This window comes from Onychostoma macrolepis, chromosome 09 (genome assembly GCF_012432095.1).
Source record: "Onychostoma macrolepis isolate SWU-2019 chromosome 09, ASM1243209v1, whole genome shotgun sequence".
In the NCBI taxonomy this organism is placed as follows: Eukaryota; Metazoa; Chordata; class Actinopteri; order Cypriniformes; family Cyprinidae; genus Onychostoma; species Onychostoma macrolepis.
This window is the reverse complement of record NC_081163.1, coordinates 10,301,545-10,320,873: the sequence shown is the minus strand read 5'-3', so window position 1 is coordinate 10,320,873 and position 19,329 is coordinate 10,301,545. Positions and strand designations below refer to the sequence as shown.

At 37.7% G+C, this 19,329-nt stretch overlaps 1 protein-coding gene across 20 annotated transcripts in view; it reads left to right on the top strand.

The window, feature by feature from the left end:
* Nucleotides 1-19,329, top strand: part of map2 (microtubule-associated protein 2) — a 103,866-nt gene that overhangs the window by 41,777 nt on the left and 42,760 nt on the right. For 15 of the 20 annotated variants that reach the window (XM_058787175.1, XM_058787176.1, XM_058787195.1 and 12 more), the window contains one exon: nucleotides 8,454-8,543. The exons of 1 other annotated variant lie outside the window; for it this stretch is intronic. The gene's annotated coding sequence lies outside the window, so the exon portion shown is untranslated. Of the gene's footprint in view, nucleotides 1-8,453; nucleotides 8,544-12,183; nucleotides 12,317-12,699; nucleotides 12,856-13,056; nucleotides 13,230-19,329 lie in introns of those variants that run through there. 4 more of the 20 variants (XM_058787177.1, XM_058787181.1, XM_058787180.1 and 1 more) reach the window with 4 other exon arrangements.

Below are 19,329 nucleotides of genomic sequence, written 5' to 3'. Positions count from 1 at the left end.
AATTAATTACATGAATTTTAATTCACACATAAATTACATTATATATATATAAAATTTGTATTCATTATATAATTTTTAATTTGTTTATTTAAATGATTAATTTCTATTTAATATATCTGTAGGTGTGTACATTTGTTTAACTTTTTATTTTTTATTTTAAATACGCGGGTATATTTATTTATTTTTTGGGGGTGATCATTATTTATAAAAATTATAATTTTCATGTAGTTCTTTTCTTTTCATATGACATGTTTACTAATTATTCACTGATAATATTTCAGCCCAAGAGCAGCTTTCAAATTAGATATGGCATCTATGGCACACTTTGGATGCCAATAATAATTTAATTTCAGAGCTGTTCTTTTGCTGTAGCAGAGGAGAATATTATCAGTAAATAACAACTTGGCTTTATCTGAGAAATAGACTGACATTTAATATTGGTTTGAACTTGAAATATATTGCAAAAGTTGTATGTACTACATTTATGGTGCTTTTCCAGCCGTTGCACATTGAATACTTTCATGCCACCAAACTGTATGGGTTGCAATAAGCACTATGTGGTTGTACTGGAGGACTGACTGATCTCAGAATCTCACTAGAAACCTTTTTGTCACTGAAGTGTTGAGGAAGGGATGTTGACAAGAGAGTTCTTGGTTTATATTGTTGTTGAACTCTTAGCCCACCCCTTTACCAATCCTTGTGGTCATGACAGAAAGCATGTGTCATATGCAACGTGACCTTTTCTCATCCATTTATCCGTGTCCCTCAGCACCCCGCTGTGTCTGTGCTGAATAAGGTCACGATACAGGTGACTGTAGTCTTCATGCATCATGCCAGAAGGCCAGTGAAGCACAGCGCGAGCGTTTCGTCTGCTGTCTGGCTCTTCTCCTGCAGTGCTGTAATGGCAGAAAGCTGCCAGCCATCAGTGGCTGGATGCAGGAACCAACTGCCTTCCTCAGTGACACCAACTGCTGCACTGAAGCACAGTCTAGTCTGAAATTTAAAGAAAAATGCACATTTATCACATTTATCAATGCATTATATTAATAATATTAATAATTAATAATTTAATCAGTGATAAGTAATGGACAGCATTTGTATAAGAAAAACAATTGTGCAAAGATTTGTTAGACATAGAGACATTCTTAGTAATGTTAGTCTGTTGTAACACATCGTTCATGTTTTCTTTTGCCTATTGTCATTTGTAAATACAGTAAAAATACAAGTTTTGAGTTTGATTGTTTTTGTGAAGTATTTTCACAGCTGCCACTGCAGCACAGAAATTAGACCTCCAGTCATTCCCTGCTGGATATGAGTCCTGTGAAGAAAGAAGTGCATGTGCTTGTTTCTTAATGGATTTGTTTGTGCATCCTTGCTTTGCAATTTTTCCTTTTCTTCAAGGAACAGTTTGCTCAAAAATGAAAATGAAATATTTACTCTAAATATTTATTCACCCTCATGTCATTCTAAACATGTATCAGGTTTTTATCTTCCATGGTACACAAAAGGTGAAATTTTGTTCTATGGAAGAATGCAAGTCATACAGGTTTGGAATGACATGAGGTTGAGTAAATGATGACAGATTTTTCATTTTGGGGGTGAACTTTCCTTTTAAACATGCTCTTTATGTGAAGAAAGCATTAAGAGCTTCTGTTCTCCATGATGCCAAACATTAACTGATGGGTGCATGTTTTTATGTTGCTGTGTCATGCCATGTGTCAGTTATGATATATTAAAATGCTTCTCAGTGTGGTATAGAAGCATGTGAAGAGACAGAATTGTTTACTTGGCAGGCACACAGACTCTTTCATTGGGAGGCACTGCAGCAGGGAAAGCAATGATGTAATGCCCAAAAGGGGGGATTGGTCACCCCCTTCTTCGCTGTCTGGCAGGGGCAGAAAAGACAGACAGGGGGGGAAGCACGGTTCTCAACCTGCTGACTGAGAAAGACTGATGCTCCGTTAGCCTAAGTGGATACTACAGTCACATCGCTCATGCCAGGAACTTCAGGAACATGTCAGTGAACTTCATATATGTTGTCATACCAGGTTCTGCAATGTGATCATGCTTAGTTATTCAGTGCATTCCATGAAATTATAGTGTGAACAGTTTCAGGTCATTCCCATACTTATATTCCATACTGGAATATAAAACCTCAGCTGCTTGACTTTGTGACTGCGAAGTTGTGTCTCTCATCGCTCATGTCAGGAACTCAGTGAACTTCATATATGTTGTCATACCAGCTTCTGCAATGTGATCATGCTTAGTTATTCAGTGCATTCCATGAAATTATAGTGTGAACAGTTTCAGGTCATTCCCATACTTATATTCCATACTGGAATATAAAACCTCAGCTGCATGATTTTTTTGACTGCGAAGTTGTGTCTCTCATCTCACCACTTTAAAGGATCACAGCTAAAAATGTTAAAGGTAAAACTAAAATGAAAAAAATCCTGATAAACTGTACTTTGTACATTTAAATCATATTTGTTGGAAATCTGTCTCTTAAGACAACAATCCCACATTCTCTTGATTTATCAACAACTCTACACAGAAATGTGATGTTTATTATCCCTCACTCGTTAGCAAATAATTATTCTTTAATAAAAAAAAAACTGTCTCCGGCTTTATTACCAAGCCTTCATCTGCCAGACAGAGACAGGCATTTTTGATATTGAATCTCATAATTTAGATATTAGGAAAGCCCATAGCTCAGATAATATTACAATAATGAAAGATAATTCCAAACTACATCTAATGAGATCGTCATTTTTATTAGTATCTTTACAAGAGAGTGAAATAAGATGACTGACTTTGAGAAAAATAATACAGCTGTCTAATATTGGTTTAGTGATATCTTTATTATGATTGCAATTTGCTGATGCAGTGAGGTCTTTTAAAGTATGTTTAAGAATACATTGTAATCTTCACAATGAAAAACTAGTCCTAATTGGATTCTTTTTAATGGGTGTCCTCACTTGGTTTGGCTCAAAAAAGATAGGGTTTAAATGCTGTAAGCTTGCAGGATGGCATGCAAAAAAGTCCCCCCTACCTGACAGATGTCACTAAAAATAGTTGTCCTGAAGAATCACACCTGTCTCTGTGACTGCCCTAGGCTCTGTAAACAACAAATCAGCTGCACTTAGCCAATCAGAAACACTTTGAATCATTTTGCACATTTAGGTTTGCAGATAGCGATGTCCTGATCCTCACTGATGTCAAGACATGCAGAGTTCAAAGTCAACATGAACTTAAAAATTGACCTTACTTATTTTCTTCAAGGAATAGTTTTGGAAGGAATAAAGATGTAGATGAGTTTGTAAGAAACAAATCCACCATTGAAGCATTTTAACAATAGATTTTCTCTTCTACCCAAAATAACAGTCCATAATCCATAACACTTTCTCAAATGGAAAAAGTCCAAAAAATCGACATCTTTTGGCTTGTAAACTGTTTTTGATCTGTGCATGTTTCTCTTCTCATTCAGATGAGATGTCCTTTTGATTGGAGAAAGCAATATTATGGATAGAGGACTTGTATTATAGCTGGAAGCAACAGTTTTACATTAAAAACATCTTAATGATGGATTTGTTTCGCTTCACAAGACGTTAATTTATGGACTGGAGACGTGCGAGGCACTCATTTGATTACTGAGATGATTTATCAGCTACTTTTAAACTGGATTTCATGTTGACTTTACGGCATAAATAAATTTCAAAATGCAGCAGGTGTGTGCTGGAAGTGTTTTCTCCTAGCAGGGGCTGAACTGAATTATAAATGAGAACGAATAATAGAGGGAGACCCATTCTATCAGGTTTGATTTTTGTTTCTAGATGTCTTCTCCGAAGATATTCCTCTCAGTTTCTCAGTCAGGAAGATGACAGGCAGATGAGCACTAGATCAGGAAGTTATTATCTCAAAGTTGTTAGGTGAACTCTTCAGACACTCTTCTATAATGCCATTTTTGACTAAACTATTGTGGTTTCATGGAATCCAAACCGCCAACTCATTTCTGACCATTCACTTCTGAATAAAGTTGAAGAGCAGTAAGAGAGAGAACATAATGAAACGCATGTTCTGGAGTGCATAAAGAACGTCTGTTGGACGTGTCGTGTTCATGGGGTGAGATAGCAGTTCAGCAGAAGCATATTTACGCCATCTGCCAGTCTTCCTGCTTTAAACATGCAGATCTGCTCTGAACATTCAGCCATAAAAGCAGCTCTGCTGTCATGTGTCTATTTTTCACTCTGGTTTCTGCCTTTTTCAAGATTTTGAATAATGTGCTTAATTTGGAGTTTCTCCAAGTTAATGCAGTTCTTTTTTCTCTCTTTCTCTTTTTGGGTTGTGTAGTCACTGAGTTTAGTCGAGGGAGGCACAGGGCTAATTTAGACACTGCTTGCTCTGAAAATCACATAATGACATCCTGAAAAGAAAGCGCGATGGCCACACCAGAGCCTGCGGTTTACGCAGATCTTTTCCAGACAACACTGGGCCCACCCTCTTCCTGCTCGCTGTCCTCCCCTGCCTTCACTGCTTAGTATGCAGGTTCCAAAATGAACACTCACCTAGTGCCAATACCAGTAAGAATTGGATTTGGCGAGTAAATTAAATTGACCAGTAATATTAAGAAGGATCTGCAATGTAATACATGCACTACACATAATAATAATAATGTTATCTAAAATAATATAAACTAAATATTTTGTTATACAGTGGTGGCCAAAATTATTAGAACGCTAGTATTTTCACCAGCTAAAAAATAGTTTAAGTCAGTTATTTCTATCTTTTGCTGTAGTGTGTCAGTAGGAAATATCAGTTTACATTGCCAAACGTTAATTTTGCCGTTAATTGTAATAATCCAGTGAGATTTCTGTTTGCACAAGGAGTCTGACAATAGCCAGTGCTCCACGCAGAGATCTGATCTCATCATCGTCCAGTCTGTCATGAAGAAACAGAACAAACTGAAACTGAACTGTGGCAATGTCTTCAAGATGCTTCAAGAAACCTACCTGCAAAACTACAGAACTGTTAAAAGTTTTAGGCACTTTTGTAAAAATGTAAAATGAGGATACCGTCAAAAATAATGTCATAAATAGATTTTCTTTATCAATTAACTTCTATTAACTAAATTAAATCAACATTTCTGTGACCATCCTTTGCGTTTAAAGCAGCTTTTGCCCTAGGTGCACTTGCGCATAGTTTTTCAGGTAGCTTTGCAAGTAGGTCTCTTGAAGCATCTTGGAGATGTTCTTCTGGATTTAGTCTTAGTTTGTTCTGTTTCTTCATGTCATTAAAAATCTTTAATTAATTAAAAAAAAAAAAAAAATTAAAAAATGTAATTAAATAAAAAAAAATATATATATAATAATACAAAATACATCAATTTTTTTCAATATAGTCACCATTACAGTGTTGCATAAAATAATTCTTCTGAAGTATGCACACATACATGCATACATTATACATTTTTGTCATTTATTTAATATTACTTATTTAACACACACACACACACATATTATATTTAATGTTTTTAATTAAAAAAATATATAGATTAAAATCTTTTCTCAGTTTAGTCGCCATTACAGTGTGGAACAAAGTACTTATTTTTTTTTGTTATGAACTCATGTTTTCAGTGTGTATGCATGACAGTTGTTTGCTTGTGTGTGTTGTTGTGTGTTAGGGATGCATTAAATCCCATCTGCTGCAGCAGTATGTCAGTTTGCTGGTTCTGTTTCATTTGAGTTCTCAGTGTGAACATGCCACGAACGGCACTCATGTTCATGTAGTGTGAGTCACTGTTTGGAGCGTCTGCATATTATCTGGTGGCAGAGAGGAAAACGTGGCATTTTCCACCTCATATCCCCTGAAGCGCAAGCAGAAAGTCAAAACTCTGTTGCTCTGACCCACCAGAACAGGATACATACTGTAGATAGATGGATAGATAGGGGTACATTTAGGCCTGCTATTTGTATTATTTTGCTAAGTTAATGAACATTTTTACCAGCATTAATATTATTTTAACCCTAAACTAAGTTAATTACATTGTTAAATGCAATCTTTAGCATATCTCAAGATAAATATTCTTCTCAAAATAAATATATTTTTTCATATTGTACATTACATTTACATTTACATTTATTCATTTAGCAGATGCTTTTAACCAAAGCGACTTATAACTGAGGAATACAATAAGCGATTCATTATAAAGAGGCAAATAGACACAGGAAGTGCTTGCAATACAAAGTTTCAGACATTATTCAGAGTAAGTACTAGCTAGACAGGGAGAGGTTAAGGAAAGAAAGCAAAGGATTTTTTATTCTTTTTTTTTTAAGATGAAGTCAAGTGATGACGGAAGAGATGAGTTTTCAGGAGTCGCTTGAAAATTGTCAGGGATTCAGCATTCCTGATAGGAGTGGGAAGTTCATTCCACCAGCCAGTAACGGTGAAAGAAAACGTTCTGGAAAATGATTTTGTGCCTCTCTGTGATGGCACCACTAGGCATCGCTCAATCGCAGATCTCAGACTTCTGGAGGGGATGTAGATTATCATAAGTGAGTGGAAGTAGGAGGGTGCTGAGCCTGTGGCTGTTCTATATGCAAGCATCAGTGTCTTGAACTTGATGCGATCTGCAACCGGGAGCCAGTGCAGGGAGATAAAGAGAGGTGTCACATGGGCCCTTTTGGGTTCGTTGAAGACCAGTCGTGCCGCTGCATTCTGAATCATTTGTAAAGATTTGATTGTGCATGATGGAAGTCCAGCTAGAAGAGCATTGCAGTAGTCTAGTCTGGAAATGACAAGGGCCTGGACAAGAAGTTGTGCCTGATCTTTCTGATGTTGTGCAATGGAAACCTGCAAGATCGAGCAGTTTTTGCAAGAAATCCATTATTACAGTGTTTCAACTTAAAACTGTCACTTCTGGCCAAAAAAGTCCATGCCTTCTTCCATCCATGCAACCTTAGCCTGATGCCATCATTGCACCACTGCAGTGGTGGAGACCAGTACACTGGTTAGTATATCCATCTTTTCTCTTCAAGATTTTCTAGGCTAGTTATTACTGTAGACACTCTTTATAACTCTATCACTCACGCAAACAACCTCAAAAGCCAATGGGAATATGGAGTTGTACAGGTTTATCTGGAACCAAAGCTGCAGTCATAAGTACATTATGCTCCATAATAAAGACATGTTGAAGCGGCTGTGAATGGAGTTAAGCAGAGGTGACTGTTGTGTCAGAGCCGCTGTCATACGCTGATAACTGGAGCTCTTTATTTAGTTCAGGCCTGTGGAGATGTTCTCTTGTGCCTCCATTAGAGACTTGTGTATGCCCACGAATGGCTTACAGAATGATGTACTGAAAATCTATGTCAGGCATCCTTTATGGCCATGGAGTGTGTGAAGGAGATAAATGCTGTTTCAAAACCTATTGAACTGTTTATTTTCTATAAAGGAAACTTTCTACTAAGGCAGCATATTAAATCCAAAGTTCTGTCATGAAACTCTAGATGGCGCAGTCCAATATGTCTAACTCAATCTGACATCATTATCACATGGCGCAGCTGATTGGTTCTTTTTGTATCAGCAGCCAATGAGCTTGCTGCTCAACATTAAAATACTTGGCTAGTGCTTGCTGTAGCAGTTGCAGTGTGCTTCAGAAACCCTCCACCTTCCCCAGCTCCACCTGTATAGATTTGCTGCAGGGTGATTCATGTATCCTATATATCGGGTTATGTTACATGCTCACAGCAGCATGTTGTGGATGTATTGGCAGTAGAAAGTCTCGGTACTTGCCCTGCCGCAGCAGCGCAGCAGATCTGTTCCGCAAAGACCAATCACATTAACATTGTCGTGTACATTATCATGCTAAACCTTCGGAGAGTTGTCATGATAGAAATATAAATGTGGCTGGTTTTGAATATTAGGTAAAATAACATATATTGGGTTAAATGACAAATTCTTATTTGGATTAACTATTAGTTTGAGTTTTATAAAGCAGTACAATTGTTTTCAACACTGATAATAAGAAAGGTATCTTAAGCAGAAAATTAGCATGGAAGGATCATGTGACAATGAAAACTGGAGCTGAAAATTCAAGCATGATAAGCATTCATTTCAATAGCATGCCTATGATGGACATACTGGCTGTGTAGGCAAAGCAAGAGAATGATGGTTTTTTATTCTATAGGTGTGCCATTCAACACTAATGTGTGTGCTGTAATGAAGGCCCGTCTCTGTGGTTTGTCCAGGTGTGTGTGTGTGTGTGTCATACACAGTTGTATGCTGATTGCCTAGGTTGTGATCTCATTAAAGAGCTAATGAGCTCATTCTGTGTGTTAGTAACACATACTCCCATGTGTTCTTCCTTGCACATTTATACAGATTCATCAGTAACAGCTTTAATTATTATGTATATATTTGGAAGCTAACAGGAGTGTTTTTTGATCTGATCTGTGCAGGTGCTTGTCCCACTGAGAGACTCTTCAGGGCCCTGAAGCTGCCTACTAAATACGCCACCAATCGTCACTGGAGTACCACTACCTAGACAGGTACCAGCCAATCCTTGCAGCACATCTCTAGCATAACAAATCACAGCAGACCTTATTATGGCTCCTCTTACATTAACATGTGGCATAACATGTCATATGAAGCACCTCTGCTCTTTGATTCATCCCAGTTCACCTCAGTTTTAGGTAGTAAGACCAGATTCCCTTTTAGGCAGTCTACTTGATGGACATCTTGGTAAGGGATTGTAGGCAATATTACCCCATAAGGCATGCATGTTGCACACAAATAGCATATCATCCAGGCACCTTTTGCATAGTAGTGATTTCAGAAGCACTATAATTCTGTTCTTGCATAATGTTTAGGATGCAGTGGACACCCTCAGCCCTTGCACTCCACCTCCACGTTTTGGTGAAGTGATTCCGCGGAGGCGATAGCAATCGTTAACGCGGTGAAATCTGCACCAGTGTGGCCACAAAGGGGGCGCTCATGAGGACCCTTCTGAATCGTAAAATGACATGTGCCAAAATGTTTAAGTGAAAGTCACAAGACTGCAAGTCTATATAAATGAGTCCTTTTGGATAGGGCCCTATAAGTCAGGGTGCACAGGATTTTATCAGTCCACTGGGAAACAGTCTTGTGTTTATAAGTTCCCAGGCTGCTACAGTGTTGTATCTGATTTCAGATTATTTTGCCCTTAAATGTCATGCAAAAGAAAACAAAGTGTGATTGGTAACTTTACATGTTTCCCAGGCGGCTTTATCCTGTCTGATGTCTAGTTCACATTGCACTAATTCTGTGTTTGTTGGATCAGTGAGAAACAGTCCTGAAAAGCTGATAGAACAAAAATTAAATTTCGTCCCCTTTTTTATAAAATGAGACACTTACAATGGAAGTGAACTATTTCAGTGTTCTTTTTGCTATTATTTATATACTATAAAACTATTTATTCATATTTTGAATTAGATTTTACTTTTATATTTTCAGTTTTGGTAACTTTTGGTAATTTTGTTTTACTATTATTATTATTTGTTATATTATTATTATTAGTTTAATATTTCTGTTTAGCTTTATTTTTTATTTCAGTTTTAGTCATTTTAAAATTAACATTTCATTTCACCAAGGCAGCATGTCTAATTTAGTTTTTTCTTTTTTATGTTTAAATATGTATATTTTAACTTTTTTGTTTTGATTGAACAAAAGCAATATTTAATAGTTTTAGTTTATTAATAATAACAGCATAGCTACAAGATATAAACAGCATGAATATAAACATATTAACCTTTTTCTTGTAAAGCTATATCCAATTTTACAACTTCGTTGCCATGACCATTGCCAACCTCAAAACCCCCAAAACCTTCAAATTTGTGATTTTAAACCCTCTGAATATGGGCCCTATACTGACATTTAATTTCCTCACTGTGCACGATTCGATTTTTTTATTTTTTATTTTTTTTTAGGTAATCAACATCACGCCACAAATGCTGTCAATTGTACTGAACCTGGAATATTCTTTCAAGTGGCCGGCTGCAGTGTGGAGCAGACTATGATTATCAAAAGTCTGGCTTCATGAAACTACCTCAGATCTACATCCAAAAACCTTTTAACCCTGAAATGTAATACAGTTTCTGTTGTAGTTACAGTAGCAGATTGAGGTGGAGAGAATGTTTTAAGTCTCCAGTACACAGGAGCTGTGAGTGGGTTGAGCGGGAGGCAGAGAGCCCTTCAAGCTGCTGATGAGCGTGACGCACACCCGCGAAATACCAAAACAAAAGCCAGTTAATAAGCAGTGCTTTGCTTTTCTTTCTGCTTCTGTTTTCAAGCGAAACTGCAGCAGAAGGGCTTTTCATTAGCCTTCCTCTCCCTGCTTTTGAATGCACATCGGGCCCTCTGAGAGACGAAAAAAGGCGAAGGCTCTTCTGATGGGTCTAATGAATGTTTACACGTTCGTGTTGATGGGTAGGACGTGGCTTGGCGGGTCGATGTTCACATGTGCGGACGCCCACACAGAGACGTGTGAAAGAGATGAGATTCCTGTCCTTTTTTTTCTCCATCAGTTGACTGAAACACGTGCAGCTGTTGATTTTATAGATGTTTGCACATATGTGTCTGAGTATTTATATGTTGATATACGTGCATGCTCATTTATAGAATGCATGTGACTAATCTTTGGCAATAAAAAAAAGATTAGCAAAAGGCTAATCTTGTAATATTTTGGATTAAGCCATCAGTTTTCGTTTTATGAGTCAGCCATGAGTCACACATTAGAGGATATTCCAGCGATTGTATCATGCTGTGTGAATGAAGATTTGAAACTAATTTGGCATCTATACACAACATAATTTAATAACCCTTTCTTCCTTTCTCCGTTTTCGCTAGTGTATAACCCTCGCCGCCGCACTAGCATCCATATCAAGACCGTGGGCAGTGCAGAGCAGTGCATAGTGTCACGACCACACTTATGCAAGCTTGTTTTTAACAGGTTTCACAGCAGATGTGTAATCTAGCCTGCAGGCTGTAATTGCATGTGTAAGATGCTATAGAAGTATCATTCGTATCGCAGATTCGAATAATCCCACTGTGAATTTTTAAACTGCTCGAGCTCCCGCAGCAAACAATAATAATTTTACTTTTTAAAACTAGAGGAAAGCCAGAGGGAAAACAAAATAATAAGACACAGAAAGACACTTGTCACTCTCATGTGATAATTCAAGATAACTAGATGAGTGATGTTACTGTTCCTAGTCAAAAAATCCCAAAGGATTGTGCAGGATTCTAATGGAATTATCTTAAAGCATTCAAAGAATCATAAAGGATAAAAACCTAAAAATTCTACAAATACACTGGAAATGGGACTGTAAGATTAAAAAGGATTTTAGTTGTTTGGTTATCCCATAAGGATCCTCATGGTAGACATGAAATGACATTCAAAACCTATTTTCACTTCTGTAATCTGACGTATTTCCAAGTGGGACTAAGGATTACATATGAATATGTAGGACGGGTCTTAATTTTATCTATTAGGAGTTTATTGGATTGTGAAAAGTGGGATTTCCTTATCAAAATTTAGCCAGACCAGAATGTAGTTTACAGTGGATTGTGAAGGTCCTGAAACAGTGACAGCAGGTGATACACAAAACTTTTGAAATGTTTTGAGCAAAAACGTTTACTCGAGAGCATCTATAGACAGTAGGCTACATCTCAGTTGGACCTTCTTTTTTTTTGTATCTCTTTTTCAGTTTGACTATTTGCTATTGTTGATGCAACTTACACTATTAACATTAACCAGCATTACATTAGTGCGTACTTAATGGCAAGATTTAAGAATACGTGCATTACCTACAACAGTACTCTAAAATAATGCCAAAAATGCTGATAGGCTATTAGTTAATAATTTTTACCACCTGCATGGTCTACTCTAGATGACATCAGCTGAAACAAACAAACAAAAAAAAGTTTCAGAGATGGAGTTTGTGTTTGGAGATATTTTTTCTTTAGAATAACATGCACAGTGAATTGCAGGATGAATCAGACCAAAACTGATGATTTACTATAGATCATTGGTCTCACCACAGCTCTGCACAGTTTAGCTCCAACCCTAATCAAACGCACCTGATCCAGCTAATCAAGGTCTTCAGGATTGCTAGAAACTTGCAAGCAAGTGTGATTTGGAGCTGATTGGATCAAAACTGTGCAGAGCTGTGGCCCTCCAAGAATTGAGTTTGAGACCACTGCTATAGATAGTCTTTGAGAAAAGATACAGACCATATGCCTGAATCTTTCAAAATCCTGGTCCTTAAAGACACTGACACTGTGGGTAAGCCTTCTCCATACAGTGTAGAAACACGAGAAATGTTTGACAGGATATTGAATGCCCAGTTTGGTAGATTGAATTTCTCACAGATACTGTGACAGTCTTGAGTAAATAATTCAAAAGGAAACGGTACTTCAGCTGTGTTTCAATGGAACATGATGTATCACTCTTTATGCTGCCCGCACCTCTTAGGCTGACAGACAGCCTCTTTATATAAATAAAACCCACAGGTTTATGTTCACCTCTTCTTGTAGTAAATAAAAACCCCCATAAAAACCTGTATCAGTGTCCTCGTTTTGCAACACTGTGCAGTAACACCCGAGGACTGTTCTCAGTCCACATCTAACACAGTCCAGTTGCTGTTCTGTCTTCCTTTTAGAGTGTGTATGTGTGAGCTGAGAGCTCTGCAATGCAGCTGTAGCTGGAGTGAGCCAGGTATCCGTACGGAGAGAGGAAGAGTGGGGGAAGGAATGAAGGATAGTACCTATTTAACCTGCAGTTAGCAGCAACTGCCAGCATACTCTTGATGTAGATTACTTTCTGTGAGTAGAACTTCTTCAGTGCTTGTCTTGGCAAGCTGAGTGTTTTTAACCACTTGATTTGGAATTTGGCACAATGCATTAGTAGCGATGCATGTGATCTGGCTGACAGTTTGACTTTTTGCACCCTAGCGCCATTTTGGAGAGTATCCACTGAGTGCCAACAGCGTATGCTGTTCAGTGTCAGCTGCGCCATGCAGATACAGATTTCATTCAAATCAAAGTGTAAATGACGTAAGCAGCGTATCCGCGTGATGCAGCTGACACAGAACAGCATACGCTGTTTGCATTCAGTGGATACTCTCCAGAATGGCGCTAGGGTGACGAAGAGGAGACGAAGACGAACAAAGCTTTTACAGGTTTGAAACGACATGGGGGTAAGTGATTAATGACAAACTTTTCATTTTGGGGTGGAGTAACCCTTTAATACCTTGATGGGACAGTTCACTCAAAAATTAAGATCCTGTCATCATTTGTTCACCATCACTTCAAGTTTGTTGTTCTCACTTTGTCCATTTTAATCACTTTTAAACATTTTGTCAGCTGCAAAATGATCCTACACTCTTAAAGGTTCCAAAAGGGGAGGTTTGCAGGGATAGAAGAACAATTTTGAGTTTTCCAACAAACCTTTCAATTAAGAGTTCTTAAAAAGAAAATTTTCTCTTAATTCTGGAATGTACTATACAACTTTTAAAATCAAAAATATTTTAAAACACTAGACATCATACACGATTTTGTAAATGGTTGCAGAGAAAACTGGGCATCACATGGCATCAACCAAATGAATGAGGATCACACATAAACAGACTTTTCAAATCATGCTGAAAACAACTTCTGTGTGACTCATTAGTAGGAGACGCATGACAAATGAAAACAATGTGTTCTAAAATCAGCTCAAAGTATCAAGCATGATTGATATCCTCTGACTTATTAGAATCAAAGTCTGAAGCTAAAAAATCTGATTCTGTACCCATCATACACTGTGTTTTTCTGTGAATTGTGAACTGTCCAAAATCTACAGACTGGCTAGTGTCAAATCTTTGCATAAGTAATGAAGTATATTCCAGCTTTTAGCCTGAAGCATTTTTATAATCTGAAGAATTATTTTTATTATTATGAAGAAGAATTTTTTATGCAATGGAAAGGTTCCATGGATGTTAAAATTCTTCATGGAACCACGAACACCAGTAAAGAACCTTTATTTTTAAGAATGTCGGTGATTAGTGAATGCACCCTATGTGCATTTCCATATTGATTTCATGCATTTCCATATGAATTCTACTGCATATTTTAGCTTGCATATTTGTCATGTGCTTGAATAGCTTTGAAATGGTGTACAAAAGGGTTTAAACAAGGGTTTAAGTGAGGATTTCTACTGTCGTGTGGGTTCGGATTTAATGTTCATCCAGATGCAATTGCTTTTTCCATTTATTCAAATAGTGTTTACTGTCAGTACGTGCCACATTCCAAGGATTAATCCCAGCCACCGTGGTGCTCCTATTCAAATTTTGGATCTATCACGAGTTATTTTGAACTTTCAGAATAGAAAAGTTAAAGTCTTTGAATGTCAATGCAAATGTTCATCTTCTTCTGGGGCAATTTAATGCCATCCCCAGTAGGGAGTTCTGACAGCATGAACAAAATCCCTACCAAAACAGTTTGGGGCTTTGACTTCACAGCTTCACAGACACCCCTAAAGGTTGCAGGGTTTGGATAGGGTGCACATATCACACTGTCTGCTCAGGGACGTGCGAGTGCCAGGGGCGTAGATGTCTGCCAACTGGCTCTGGTTCACCCAGGGAGAGTTGGAGATTTTTTTCCCTGCTTCCCTTTCTGGGAAAAAAAGAAGGTCAGAGCTGTCACTTCCATCTGGGTTGAAAGAAATGGCTCATCCGACTGCCATCCTTTCTCAGCCAATTAGAGCGTGCTCCTAAGCGCCACACTTCGTCCACCAATCACAACTGGGTCTGCGTCGGGGGCATGGGGTTCAATTTTGGCATGGCACCAGCTACAGGCGGATTATAAGCCACAAATTGGGCTTCTCTTTATTTACTGTGACAACTGCATCAGTGGGTGATATGAATCATCTATAAGTTCAAATTTTTTAAACTGTTTTGTTTGTCTTTTTGCTCAGTTTTTTAAGTTTGCTCGAGTCAAATTTGACCTCGTAGGTACTTGGTACAGTAGTTGATTTAATTTGTATGCAGTTGCTAAAAAGCATTTGTAGACTGGCGCAACAGTCAAAAAGTTCATATTGAAAAGCAAAAAGTGGATGTGAAAATGAAGTACATGCTTTTGATATCTTCATGTTTTTGTTCTATTTTTTAGAAGTAACACTTAGTTTGGGGGTTATCTGAGGACAGTGTAACAGCTTGTCCTGTTCTTGACTTAATCTCTGTGCTGGGATCCAGCAGACAGGTTTGCATCCTGTGGTGCTTATATCCCAGAATGCACCACAAAGCTCACATCGGGGGATGCGTGATGATCAACCCAGTTTCTGCTGAAGTTCACTTCCATGCATTAGCCCGGCCGGCCGAGAACGGAGAAAGTAATGTGGCTGTCTTTTCACAGACGTCCACTTCATCAGCAATCCATCCATCTCTCTTTGCTTGTACAGGAAGTGGCCCTGCAGTGCTCCGACAGCTGAGAGTAAATTCAAATACGCAGACAGTCATAAACAGATGCTTGTGATGCTGTTTTCTCTATTTTAGCTCAGCTTTTTTGTGGCTTTATAATGGATTTGTGAAGAATAAACAAATGACATATGGCTTTAGTTTGATTTGAATTGTGGAATCAGATACAGCTCAATTGTTTGAGTTATGTTAATTTTTGTTAGCTTTGGCAAAATCACTTTTAATGTAAATCTGTTCAGTTGTGGGCATCTTGGAAACACCCTGGGCAGCTGCTTTTTGTCTAGGTAATGATTATAGAAGTATAGCTCCTATCTGTTTGTATGGGGAAAGGCTGAAATCGCTCCAAAACTGTTGGCTAAACATCAGATTGGTAATAAAATCGGACTAAAATATTATGTATTTTGCTTCTAAAGCTGAAATCATTTCAGGTCAGTCCTGCCAATAGAATGCTGCAGTGATGTATTTTTGTAAGCCAACCCAGAAGTGGGCATGGTCCCTGGTCCCCTCGACAAAAACCCAACTCTGTGACCAACAAAAGTTGGTGATTTTTACACATTTGTTCATCTTGACAGTCTTCACAAATGAACACAAGCTGAATAAAATGTGAGACTGCTTTGTGCTTATTTTAACCACAGACCTTTTTGAGGCACTTGACCAAAAATCTGTTTAAAAAACTCATTGACTTTATGACGATAGAACAGGAAGTGCTAAAATGCTAACTTTTTCCTGGATTTTGTCCTACAAAAATGTAGTCTCTAGAGCATCTAAGGCAGGGCATCCTTACTTACTACTTTTAATTTTTCCTCTGCTCTATTTTGTTTCCTAATCTAACTTTATAATAGACCTAACACTGTATACTGTGAATGTTGTTGGCTTTATAACAGATTGCTTATGCTCGTCTATTGGAAGTTGCTTTGGATAAAAACATCTGCTAAATGCATAGATGTAAATGTTTTGCCTCCCATTCATTTTCTACAAGTGGTCCATTTGCTCCTAGTCTTTGGCTCCAGTAAATCATCATAGTTGTTTGGGGAGCAGTACTCTGGACCTGCATCTTTGCTGGTAGGTCGGATTTGTTGGCTGGCCTCACGCCTGGTACTTTCACATTGCCCAGCATACGTTCTCTAGATCAAGATCATCAGAAGCCTGGCACTCACACTTTGTACCGTGCCCAGTGTACCACACCTGCTGTCGCTTCAGTGTCTATTCAAACCCCCTCAAGCTTATTGAGTGTTACTGCCATTTCTGCCCACCAGAGTGTGCTGTTTTTCAGATAAATATTTCACTGATGCTGGTACTGTAATGTGCTCAGTTTATGCCTTGTTGCAGTGAGATTGACAAAATTGTGTATCTGTGAGCGTGCCAGTGTACCTAAAGGATTGGTGCTGGTCTAAAAGTGACCTTGATCATGTACAGACTGCGAGGTGAGAGAGAAAGAGAGAGTGACATTGAGCTGACCTGTTTACTGTTTATTTCTATGAGGAGTGCTTTCTCTGAATCTGACATTGCCAAATAAATCCTTGTCAGTTCACAATAAATAACTCAAGTCTCTGAACCAGAGGTCTTCAACTGTAGTGAAAGTCCTTGTCTTTCTCTGTCACTTTGGAGACACTTTCACAGATACAATGATTTGCAGTGACAAAGTCATTTATTTTTAGTGTGATTTGGTGATATGAGATGATATGACCAGCAGTGGCCATCGGGGATAATATGATGTGGGTGTGTCCAGTGATGGAAGAAAATTTAGAAATTTTGATTTTAAGCAAATAATTTAGTAACTACCAATGGGAGTGAAGACAAAAAACTCACTTGAAGAGTTAAATATTACAGGCACATATTCAAATCTGTTCATTCATTCATTCATTCATTCATTCATTCATTCATTTACCTATCAACAACAATAGTTCATAAGCAATACTATATGTACTACAATACTAATGCTAATATTAATATTATATTTCTATATATACCAATCTATCTATCTATCTATCTATCTATCTATCTATCTATCTATCTATCTATCTATCTATCTATCTATCTATCTATCTATCTATCTATCTATCTATCTATCTATCTATCTATCTATCTATCTATCTATCTAGTCTGTCTATCATTTCATTCAATACATCATTTTGGTCATGCTTTACAGTAAGTTTGTTTTTACAGTAAGCATTTACTAATGTTAATTTCTATAAGTACTAATGCATTTTAACATTTCATTTTGTATAAATAACAATGCATTTACTAATGCTAATTAAATTAGCTTTAATTTAAAGTACTATTTATTTATTTTCCTAGTGAAGCTTGTCTGTATAAAAAGTAATCTCCTCAATGCTAGCATGTTGTGTGTTTTTTAACATTCAGGATTTTCTTTTCATATTTTTTCAAACTTTGTGAAACAGTTTTCAACTTCACATATTTGAAACACTTTTGGTGTAGAGTACCAGTGGGAGTGCTACATTAGATTGAATTTTTAGTGCAAGGTTTAATGCTTTCCCACGATTCCCCGGTTAATCAAGATCTCAGCAGGGTTCTGTCATGACTGCGGCACCACCGATACCCAGCAAGCTATCAGACTGTAATCTCAGTGTATCTGGCCTTCAGCAGATAAGTTTGCTGTTAGACGATTAGAAATTTTGCATACATGATGGTGATGATATGGATGAGTCACTCGTGTGAGTCTTTGCCATTGCCCTTGGCTATTGCAGCTGACTTTACAAGTTAAATTAAGCTAAATGCCTTACATCTGAGAATTAATGTCACTAATCTCCAACATTACTGTACAATCAGAACATTTGTGTGTTTTAAAGGTGCTGTAAATGCTTTTTGTATCGAATGCAACACATAAGAAGTCCCATTCTAACCAAAAAAGGGCAAAAAGGTCAAAACCATTAGAATCAGGATTAGGAAAACAGCTAAAATTTTATTTTTTTATCCTTTATTTATATATTTTTAACATTTAGAATATTATACATATATCATTTTTGTTTGTTTTATATTTTATTTACTATTTTTTTAGGCAAATTCTTGTCTTCTTAATATGGCTGCAAAGTAAGTCTAAGGGTTCTTTTGCCCAATTTGTGGTCTGCTTAGTAACAGCACACCCCTCCTCATCAAACCGCATGATTTTTTGTCCGTAGGACTTGCTGAAATGCAATACTTAGGGTTTGGCGATTTGTCCAAATCCCTATGTAACTATATATATGAGCAAAGTGATGCTTGCCTTAGCAACATCACTAAATTAAAGTAACATAATACCTATTTTAGGATTACATCGTCGTTTCCTTCCACCAGGAATCACAAAGGTTTGCTGAGGAGTTACTCTGAGCATGCAGGCAGAAAGTTTTCCTATAATCAACCAGTTGCAATAATCCTAAAAGCCTGGAGAAAGACCCTCAGTAACACCGAGTGAGGGATTCAGATTGAAAGGGAGTGAGAGGGAAGGAAGGCGTCCTCCCTCGAGGAGTTACTGTCAGTCAGAGAGAAGGAATGAGTCGTGGCTGATCAAAGCCTCCATTAGCAGCCCAGACAGACTCCCCACCACCAGCACACACTCAACAACCCCACTGAGCAATTAAGATATCATGAACATCTCTGGTGGCCAAAAGTCATCTGAAAATCCACTTCAGGGCGAAACTGAGAGAGAGAGAGAGTGGGCAACAGATAGAGGGCAGAGTTCGGACATGAACAGACACTACAAATTAAGATTTACAAGCAACTGCTGCACTTTAAAACGTCAGCTTTAATTGCTGGCACACTGCACGGCCTGTCTCGCCCTCTCTTTCTCATTCTTTCTTATTTATGGAGGGGAAATGCCCTTGTTGTGGCATACATTGTATCTTCA